Here is an 11,320-nt window from a genome sequence, read left to right on the forward strand (position 1 = left end):
GAATTACTCACACATTGATGGGGGAAACATGGCTGGTCGATGGAGAGGCGTCGGTGGTGATGATGGCGATGATCTCCTCCAATTCCCCGTCCCGCTGGAGTGCCAGAACGGAGTTTCTGGTCCCGAGACGGAGTTTCGCGACGGTGGCGGCGTATTGGATGGTTTCGCGACTTCGACTTTTCGTCTCGCGTTTTTAGATCGAAACCCTTAAGTAGTCCAGAGGGGGGCGTCAGAGGCTGGCCGAGGCGGCCACACGGTAGGGCGGCGCGCCCCTACGGCCGCGCCGGCCTAGTGCACGGGGGCCCGGGCCTCCCCGAGCCTGCCCTTCGGCTCCATGATTTTTCTGGAAAAATAAGCCCTTCGACATAAATTCCGGATTTTCCTGAAAGTTGAATTTCTGCACAAAAATGAGACACCAGAGCAATTCTGCTGAAAACAATGTTAGTCCGTGTTAGTTGTATCCAAAATACACAAATTAGAGGCAAAACAATAGCAAAAGTGTTCGGGAAAGTAGATACGTTTTGGACGTATCAGTCTTCTTCATTGTTTTGAAATTTTGGGGTGTTACACATTGCCAACCAAAAATTGGGTAATGGTAACTAAATTTGGTGTGGATTTTTTCATGACATGTAATCACTTGTGTACAAAGCCAAGCAAACTCATACACTATACCAACTTTTAGGATCCTTCATACCTGGAAAAAAGCGTTCCTATTTTTACTAGTTATAAGTTGGATCTCACTTATCATGTGAAGCCCCCCACTATGTATGAAATTAAGATGGGACCTACATATGCTAGTGGTGTACCGTCATGCATGAGAGAGGAAGGTGAGAGAAACTATTTTCTATGCTTGTGAAAAATCCACAAGATTGTAGGTGATACGTCCAAAACGTATCTACTTTCCCGAACACTTTTGCTATTGTTTTGCCTCTAATTTGTGTATTTTGGATGCAACTAACACGGACTAACGCTGTTTTCAGCAGAAGCTGTTCAGTGTCTCGTTTTTGTGCAGAAATTCAACTTTCGGGAAAAACCTCGGAATTTATGCGGAAGGTCCTATTTTCCCAGAATACTTACGGAGCCGAAGGGCAAGCCGGTGGGGGCCCGAGGGCCCCACACACTAGGCCGGCGCGGCCCGGGAGGGGCCGCGCGGCCCTAGTGTGTGGCGGCCTCGGTCGGCCCCCGACGCCCTCCTTCGGACTACTTATTTCCTTCGACCTAAAAACGCACGGGAGGAAGTCGAAGTTGCCAGAAACCCTCCAGAACGCCGCCACATCGCGAAACTCCGTCTCGGGAGCCAGAAGTCTCCGTTCTGGCACTCCGCCGGGACGGGGAATTGGAGGAGATCATCGCCACCATCACCACCGACGCCTCTCCATCGACCAGCCATGTTTCCCCCATCCATGTGTGAGTAATTCCCCCGCTGTAGGCTGAAGGGGATGGTAGGGATTGGATGAGATTGGTCATGTAATAGTATAAGATTGTTAGGGCATAGTGCCTAGTGTCCGTAATTGGTACTTTGATGATATTGTTGCAACTTGTTATGCTTAATGCTTGTCACTAGGGCCCGAGTGCCATGATCTCAGATCTGAACATGTTATTATTTCATCATGATATTCATTGTTTATGGTCTTACCTGCAAGTTGTATACACATGTCGCTGTCCGGAACCAATGGCCCCGAAGTGACGAAATCGGGACAACCGGAGGGGATGGTAGTGATGTGAGGATCACATGTGTTCACGGAGTGTTAATGCTTTTCTCCGGTACTCTATTAAAAGGAGTACCTTAATATCCGATAGATTCCCTTGAGGCCCGGCTGCCACCTGGCTGGTAGGACAAAAGATGTTGTGCAAGTTTCTCATTGCGAGCACGTACGACTATAATTGGAACACATGCCTATTGATTGCTTTGTACTTGGACACCGTTTTATTATTATCTGCAAATGCCCTGCTTGATTGTTACATGAGTTTCTCTCATCCATGCAACGCCCGTTATCCATCCCCGTGCCTACAGTATTTTAATCCTGCTGTTTACTATAATCACTACTTCTGTCTCTGTTACTTTGCTGCCGTTATTTCACTACTGCTACTGCTATCAAACTGTTACTACTGATAAACTCTTGCGAGCAAGTCTGTTTCCAGGTGCAGCTGAATTGACAACTCCGTTGTTAAGGCTTTCAAGTATTCTTTGTCTCCCCTTGTGTCGAATCAATAAATTGGGTTTTACTACCCACGAAGACTGCTGCGATCCCCTATACTTGTGGGTCATCAAGACTGTTTTCTGGCGCCGTTGCCGGGGATCATAGCTTTGTTTGGAAGTTCACTTGGATTGATATTGTTCGCTGCAAATTCTCCATCATGGGTAAAACTCGCGATCCTAAAGTCGCCATATTACCATCAACTACAAGAAAAGGTACAACTCTGAGTACCTCTGCTGCTCTTGTTTCACCATCTGTGATTGATAAACTTGTTTCACCACCACATGCTTCACATGCTGGTACTTCTGCTAGATCTGAAAATTCTTATAATATTGATGATGCTTCTGCTGTGCTTGATGATAGTGGTTCATTGGGATCTTTTCTAGATGCTACAATTGCTAGGTCTAGACAAATTGAAAATACTGAAACTCCTAATGCTACTACACCTGTTAATTCACCTGAACTTGATTATTCTAGTGATGATCCCGATGAAGATTATGTGGAGCTTAATGATGATTTTATTACTAGATGCAATGCTACTGCTGATGCAAGTAAAATTAAAAAGTTTCTCACACAATATACTGTTAGACATAAGTTATCTCCCGATCCTAAATTTGCCACATCTCCTATATGCATTAAGGATAAAGATTATGATTTTTCTCTTGATCTATCTCATATAGCTATTGTAGAGAGAGCACCCTTTTGTGGTACTGAAAAAGAATGTCTCGTAGAACACATGATTGAACTTTCTTCTATGAGTAGCTTGTTTTCTCGATGATGTCAAGATGCGTACTTATTTTGTCGCTAAATTTTTTCCTTTCTCATTAAAGGATGATGCTAAAACTTGGTATAATAATTTGCCTCCTGGTTCTATTAAAAGTCCAACTGATTTGCGTGATGTTTTCTTTCGAAAATACTTTCCTGCTAGTGCTCAACATGTTGCTTTACAGAAAATTTATAGATTTGACCAGGGAGATGAAGAGAAATTGCCCGAGGCTTGGGCAAGATTTTGTTCTCTTATCGAGCTCGACCTGGACATGATTTAGAAAAGAATGATCTACTTGATATATTTTATAGTGGACTAACCATTGAGTCTAGGGCATATTTGGATAGTTGTGCTGGTTGTGTTTTCAGGAAAAGAACTCCGGACGAAGCTGAAGAATTATTGGCTAAAATAGGCCGGAATCATGATGATTGGACTACGCCTGAACCAATTCCAACGCCAATATTGAAGAAGAGGGGTTTAATTAAATTGAATGATGAAGATATGAGGGAAGCCAAGAAGTCTCTCAAGGAGAAAGGTATTAAATCTGAAGATGTGAAGAATCTACCTCCCATAGAAGATATATGTGAGATAATTCCCCCTTCATCCATGATTGAGGTAAACTCCCTTCAGCGCTTTACTAGGGAAGATATTCCGTATTCAAAACCTCTTGCGCAATGCTTAGATGAGTTTGATAATTATATTGTTAAGCAAGAAAATTTTAATATGAGAGTAGAGAATCATCTAATGGAAAATTCTCAAGCTATTAGCAATTTGCATGATATTGTGGAGAGAACCTCCAATGATGTTAAGATGCTTGTTAAACATTTTCAAATGGTTCAAACTCAAATTGATCAGCTTACTAAAGTGCAAAATGACTTATTAAAAAATAATTCTAAAGAGAAACATGCTTATGAAGTAACAACTAGAGGTGGTGTCTCTACCCAGGATCCTCTATATCCAGAAGGGCATCCCAAAAGAATTGAACAAGATTCTCAACGCATTGAACCTAGTGCTCCTTCTAAGAAAAAGAAGAAGAAATATAAAAATGTTGTAGAATCCTCTGAACCTGTTAATGATCCTAATAGTATTTCTATTTCCGATACTGAAACTGAAAGTGGTAATGAACATGATAATAATAATGGTAATGATAAGAATGATGTTTCTGATAAAGAAGAACTTGAAGATGAACCTGAAAAGCAAGATAAAAATAAAAAGTATACTAAAGAAGATTTTATTGCTAAGAAACATGGTAATGAAAGGGAACCTTGGGTGCAAAAGCAAATGCCTTTTCCTGCTAAGAAACTAAAATCAAAGGAAGAAGAACACTATAATAAATTTTGTGATTGGATGAAACCTTTATTCTTGCAAATCCCTTTGACTGATGCTATTAAATTGCCTCCTTATTCAAAGTATATGAAAGATATTGTTACTAACAAAAGGAAAATCCCCAATGAGGAAATTTCCACTATGCTTGCTAATTACTCTTTCAATGGCAAAGTTCCAAAGAAGTTGGGCGACCCAGGTATACCGACTATTCCTTGTTCTATTAAGAATAATTATGTTAAAATTGCTCTATGTGACTTGGGAGTCGGTGTTAGTGTTATGCCTTTTTCTCTTTATAAGATACTTTACTTAGATAAGTTGATACCTACTGATATATCTTTGCAAATGGCTGATAAATCTACTGCTATTCCTGTTGGTATATGTGAGGATGTTCCTGTTCAAGTTACTAATAACTGCTTGATATTAACTGATTTTGTTGTGTTGGAAATGCCTGAAGATGATAATATATCTATTATTCTTGGGAGACCTTTTCTTAACACCGCAGGGGCTGTTATTGATTGCAATAAAAGAAAGGTTACTTTCAATGTTGATGACAAGGAGCATACCGTTTATTTTCCCAAGAGGATTGAGAAAGCATGTGGAGTTAATACTATTTCTAATGTGAGAACTATCAAAGTTGGAACTATTGATTGTCCTATATATGAGCCTAAAGAAGGATATCAAAATCTTATGATTGGATCCATATCAATACAATTTAAGGTAACATGATTGATTTGAGGTTTATTTCTTCTTATGCTATGTAAAATTTATTTGGTGGCAAGACTTGATCAACCTTGTTAACAAATACTTTTTATATGCATAGAGGAGGTAAACAACATCTCTTTCTTCCTCCACTTGCTCTACTTGCTGTAACACTTTTGTTTTGTAAAGTTCCTTAGATTAATTAGAGATTTCAAAAAAAAATCCCTGGCCAATAATAATAAACTTAATACCCAGAAATATGCATTTTTCAAAGTTTTCAAAAATTCACAAAAATTATACTGTTGGTCCTATTTTTCGAAAATGCACCTGGGAGCACCTGGGGATGACCAGTGGGGCACCCCAGGGTGGTACCCCACAGGCCGGCGCGGCCAGCAAGGGGGTGCGCCACCCTGGTGTGTGGGTCCCCCTTTGCCCCACTTCAGCATCTCTTCCTCCCACACTCTTCTCTCTCCCGAAAAAATCGACACCAGCTTTCTCTCACTCGCGTTTTTGCTCAAGAGCTCCAGATTTCTCGATCTCTTTGCTCAGCCCAGATTTCTGTCTGAAATTTGGCACATTTACTCTCCGGTATGTGACTCCTCCGATTATCCAAGTAGAATTTTGTTTGGTGGAGTATATCTTGAATATTTTGCTGCTGTAGGTAACATGTTTAGTGAGCTTGCATGCTTGTTCTAAGTGGTAGAAACTAGTTTTGATGCATGATTAGTACTCTAGCAAGTTCCTATGGTAGTTTTCCTCAATTATATGTCACCAAATCAAATTTTATATTGTTTGTTGAAAAATTTCAGAAAATGGAAGGGAGTAGGCACCAACTCAACCAACAAGAATTGGAGGTGCAACAGGCCATGAGAGTTCACCGCGAAGAAGGAGTATACCCCGCTTACTACCCGTGCGTGGATTTTATGAGAAGTGCAGGGATCTTGCAAGATGTTCAAAGTGTAATCTCTCGTGCAGGGTTGGATGATTTTGTTGATGGTGAACCATGCCAATATGCAAAACTGACTATGTCTGTAGTGCAGGATTTTAAATCAATTGGTCGCGATCTAACCCCATGGTTCAGTACAAAATTTATAATAAAACTGTCAACTTGCCATTCAATGATTTTTGTGCAGCAATCAGAGTGCCGCAATGGGGATCATGCGAGAAGATAAGGGGATCGCCGCAAGAGTTCTTGAACCTCTTCAAGATGATTTGTCACGGAAGAAGTTTGTCAGAGGATGGTGGTAAAATCAGTAGCATTCAACTCCCAGCTATTCGTTACTTTGCTTATTTCATCACCAAGTGCGTTCTTGCTAGAAAGAATGGAAGTAAGTTATCTATCCAGGATTTAGCCTTTCTAGCTGCTGCAATACAAGGTGATAGGACTTACAACTTGGGTGTTTTGATAGCCAATAGACTTACTACTAACCGTGAGAAGGGGGGAATTTGTGGAGGTCTCATCGCCTCTCGCTTATTAGCTATGCATGGTGTAGAACCTCACCATCTTGATATTCAGCTCCCCATAGAGAAACTTGACATAATCTCCATGATTAAGCATGAACTAGAAGGACCTTGCGCGTCTTGCCGCGCCGTTCTTTGATTTTATCATTTAAATTTTGCAATGACTAATCGGTCTACATATATGCAAATAATACCACTTCCATCTGCCATGCAATCTGTGTAGCCACAACCTAACAAACCGGTTTATGGATATGCAAATAAAACCACTTCCATCAGCGAAGTATTGCACCGCTAGAAAAACATAAAGGAAACAAAATGGTGAATGTGTGTACATCAGTGAACTGCTAAAATATGTACCGGAAGAACAAAAAAAATCAAACACAAACGTAAAAAAACAACAACAATGAACCATCTCGTGAAAACATGTATATCCATAAATTTCCTTACAAATTTTGTTGCTAAGCACCAATAAAAAGTATATCCCTTCAAACTTCTTTTATACTGAAAATGGTGTGACTAAACACAACATCAAACAAGATCCGAGCCCTCCAAGTGATATGTTGTATAAATGAGGATAGCCCATGTATCGGCGATGTACTGTAATTTGAGCAGATATAGCTGAATTCTAGTAGATCTACAAAATTTAAAGAGCTTGTATATAATCACATCATCTTTTCCATGTCTGTTTCATGTATTAGACTAAGAGAGAGCTAAATTTTTATGGTGTAGGAGGAGAGAAGGAAACATACATTAAGCACAAATGGCCAGGCTGAGCTTTTTAATAACAGCCAAAGAGAGAGTTCTGCCTCGTGGCTGGCTGGCTCCGCGTTGGCAAAACTACCATCCATAACTGGACCATATCGACCAGAACTTCACCTGGTTGTTGATGCTGCAAAAATTAAATTATTGTCTTATGAAGGGCCCCATCAGCTGTTATTGTCCGTGAAGAGAATGTGTACGTCCTCAAGTGCTTGGAGAGGAAAGGAAACATAACCTAATAATGGTACAAAGCTAATATTCAAATCATCATGGATGAATCAGAATGACCTCATCCATAGTTAAGCATGCCTTCAGAAGAATAGGTCTATAATGTGTTTTGAACGAGACAGTTAGGCAAATAAAATGTAGAACATGAACTCTTTGGATAAGAGAATGAAGGCCACTCTCAACAATTATCAAACAACTGACCAATCACAGCTTTCTTGTAATATATTTGATAATTCAAGAACCAGAGTTGAAGATATTGAGTTTCTATAACAAAACTAAGAACCCAAGCTTCTAGTTTTTTTTAATAAATTCACGTGGTGATCAAAAAGCCCCATGTGTTAGGCATGCCCTTAGTTGGCTGCATTAAACACAACTATCTATGTCAATTTAACAGGTTTTGCAACTCTTTAAGTAGACTGGCCTAGCAGAATATATGAAGGTGTCTTAATATTTGTTGATGACTCCTAGTTAACAGCATTTGCATGAGCAAACCTGACAAACTCACTGAAGTAGTTGCCACACTTGATTTTGCAGCGCAGAAACTGAATGAAACATTGAAACACATGAGTTCGTGTGGACTGCTTCACATTGGTTAGCTTCACACTATTGCAGGGTTAATTGGTAACCTATACATGCCTAGATCATACGTTATCAGTCTTAATTAATTAGCTTTATTTTTGTGTACTCCTCTGAACATATCAGTTGCAATGTCACATGGATAGGCTCCCAACCTCCCTTTAAAACCTGCCGCTCTTAAAAGGTCCATGCCGATATATGTCCATGAATTATCAGGCATGACCTTTTCTACAAAGGTGTCATCAACAAAGACCCCCCTACCAAGAGCAGAACAGAGTGCGAGCCTGTAAACTACTACACTACTATTACCAGTATATGTTGCCCAAGAGTAAAACTGAATAATATTACCAGGACTACATATTGCACTATTATTGATGATCGTGGAATCATGTATGCAATAACATGCATCTTCTCACCATTCAGAATGCACCCATATATGTGACTAATTCCTGGTTATTTAGGCAAATGCAAACATCAAAAAAGGACCATATAGCATCTAATTTCATCTACGGAGAAATATACAAAATGTGCAAGATTATAATCAGGAGGGCACAAAGCCAATAATTACAGCAATCAAATTATAATCAATCTAATTTCTAAACCAAAACAACAGGTAGGTAATACATGAGTATTAGAACAAAATGAATGGGTAAGTACCAAAAATGTTTTTAACAAAAGTGTCCAATGAGCGTCGTCACCTGTAGTACACCAATGGCCACCACTCAATGTCAGCTAATCCTGCATTTGCCCATCACCGGCCGCTAGACATCTACTCTACTTCGCTGCAATGCATAGTACTATGCTGCTGAGTGCAGGGCTATGCATTCCAGATTCAGAGATTTAACAGTGACTTTTAAAGTTATTTGCAGGCCAAAAAAGAGAGAGGAATGAGAAGAGTTGACAGGCCAATTCAGGGGAATGTTGGCTTGAATTAATGGCAACTAATTTGCAGCACCAGGAACAATGACAGTATTAACAGAAACTGAATCGAACTCTGCAGTTTCAGCCAAAAGAACACACATGGATAGTATCATAAAGTTTGCGACAACTAACTTGCTTAAGTCAAAGTTTGAAAAGGCTCAGCAGTAACTAATATGCAGCACAACAACTGCATTTGCAAAATTAATCGAGTAGAAAGAACTATGAGCTAAACACCATACTGGAAGAACACATCAGAGGATTCAGAAGTGATACCGATTACTGCATCCGTTCTGCAAGTCTTTAACTACGTAACACGGACTCCGGAACAGGATTGAATGGCTCCTGACTCCGCATATGGATGGCCATCAGATCTTCTTCACCGGATGGATGGGCGAAAAAGATCGATGGGGACCTCAGTGCTGAGACGTGCATCCCTGGTAACAGGCACACATATGATGCGACAGGCAGCCCGAGCAGCAGATGTACACGACATCCGCCATCACCGACGTTGCGGACATGGCCCCTGCAATCCGGACCCGATCAGGTCACTGGGCACTTTCTGCGGCGCGTCCGCTCCTTCGAGTGCGCCTGCGGCTAGCTGCACCTAGAGTTGCTTGTGTTCGAGCTATGCTGCTGCGCTCAACCAGTTGCTCGCATCCACCCTCTGGTCTTCACCCGATTTGAGAAACCAAGCAGGAGATCGTGGTGGTCGCGGATGGAGGGGAACACGATGAGAGGCGAGACTAATAGGTGGAATCGTGGCCGCGGCACCAGGGCCGCAATGAATCGGAGGCAGCTCACCTCGGATTGAAGCCCCCGCCCTTGTGCGGCATGTACCTTGCCTTCTCGCGTGGCACGGAGGTGGCGGCACTCCCGTCGCCGAGTATCGTGGAGGAGGAAATCGGCAGGAGCCACACATAGTAGGGGATCTCGGCGGTAGAGTAGTATGCCGGTGGGCGGTGACCAGTGGGGAAAGGAGATGGTGAAGCCGCGGAGGCCATGGGAAACGAAGGAAGGCGGACCGACTTGCTGGTCAAGGGCAGCAGCGAAACCGACTCCAGAAAGCCTAGACCGACACGACCACACCGGGCCCATAACAAAGGAACAAACGAGTCCACCAACGCCTAGCGCTTACTCACCTGCGCGTAGACCCCGCGAAAGCGACCTCCCGATGAACCACAGAGACGCGGAACCCTGGGAGCTTAGTGCTCTTAGAGGATTTGTTTCTGATTCGTCTAATTTGAGCAAGCTGTCTTATAGAATAACATTTTACAAGAAAGCTTGGAGAATAACTAAGAAAACTGAAAAATTAGTAGGATTGCCTGCACCTGCTCAGTTTAACCTTGATTCCAGGGAGGATTGGTCAGTCATGGAAAGTGCACTTAATGCATACATAGAGGGAGGAGGCCATCGTGCAAGAGACAACACGGAGGAGGACGAGGAACACCTCGACTCGTCATCAGATGCAGCAAGTTCTTCGCATCAACAAGTTGGGCATGAGGAGCCTCCACGCTTTTCTTCTGCATCGGGACCTTATTATGACTACGCCATGTATGATCCACCGGCATGGAACCCAGATCCTCGTTGGGGTTGATCTCCACTTAGGCCAAAAGCCTAAGCTTGGGGGGAGGTATACCGGCATCACTCATTCTTTGCATATTATGGTTGCTGGATACTTGTACATACTTGTTTAGTTTCTTTGAGTGGTTTTCTAATGAGAGGGAGATGATATTTGGGGAAGTGCTGCCTGAAAACAGATTCTGGACTGTTACTAAAAAAATTCGTGCGCACAGCCAGAACGTTATTTTGAGCTGCCAATTTTTGTGCATGTTCCCCAGGTTGTTATCTAACTTTCATTAGTTGAACACTTTTCGAGCTGAGCAGCTTAAAAATTTCTTTAAAATCGATTACTGTACTGCTGTCAAGTTTTGGCAGATTTCTGCCATCTTGCTTTTCTGTGTTTCTTTTAGTTTTCATTTTCTTATTCTTACTTTGTTTCTTTCCTAAAACACAAAAAGACCAAAAATATTTCTGTTGTTTCTCTTCACCACTTGTTTATTTTAGTTTCTTGCTTTTATCTTGCTTTATTTGCTATCGTTCGTTTGCTATAGGAAAATCCAAAAAGATTTTGCTTTGTTTGCTTGTTTCCTTTTGTTCTTGCTTCCAAATTCGAAAACACCAAAAATATTTGCTGTTCTTCTTTGGTTTGGTAAAGTTCTTTATGAGTTCAATGGTCTTCGGTGGCTGGAGCGTGGTTTTCATTTCATATTATCCAAGCTACACAAGTGAAAGGCAATAATGACGATATTCGACGATCTGATTGTGGTGAGAGGCTGGTATGAACTCTATTTGTTTTCATTTTTGTACATATACTCATCCATGTGAG

The sequence above is a fragment of the Lolium rigidum genome, chromosome 5 (assembly GCF_022539505.1).
Source record: "Lolium rigidum isolate FL_2022 chromosome 5, APGP_CSIRO_Lrig_0.1, whole genome shotgun sequence".
NCBI lineage: Eukaryota > Viridiplantae > Streptophyta > Magnoliopsida > Poales > Poaceae > Lolium > Lolium rigidum.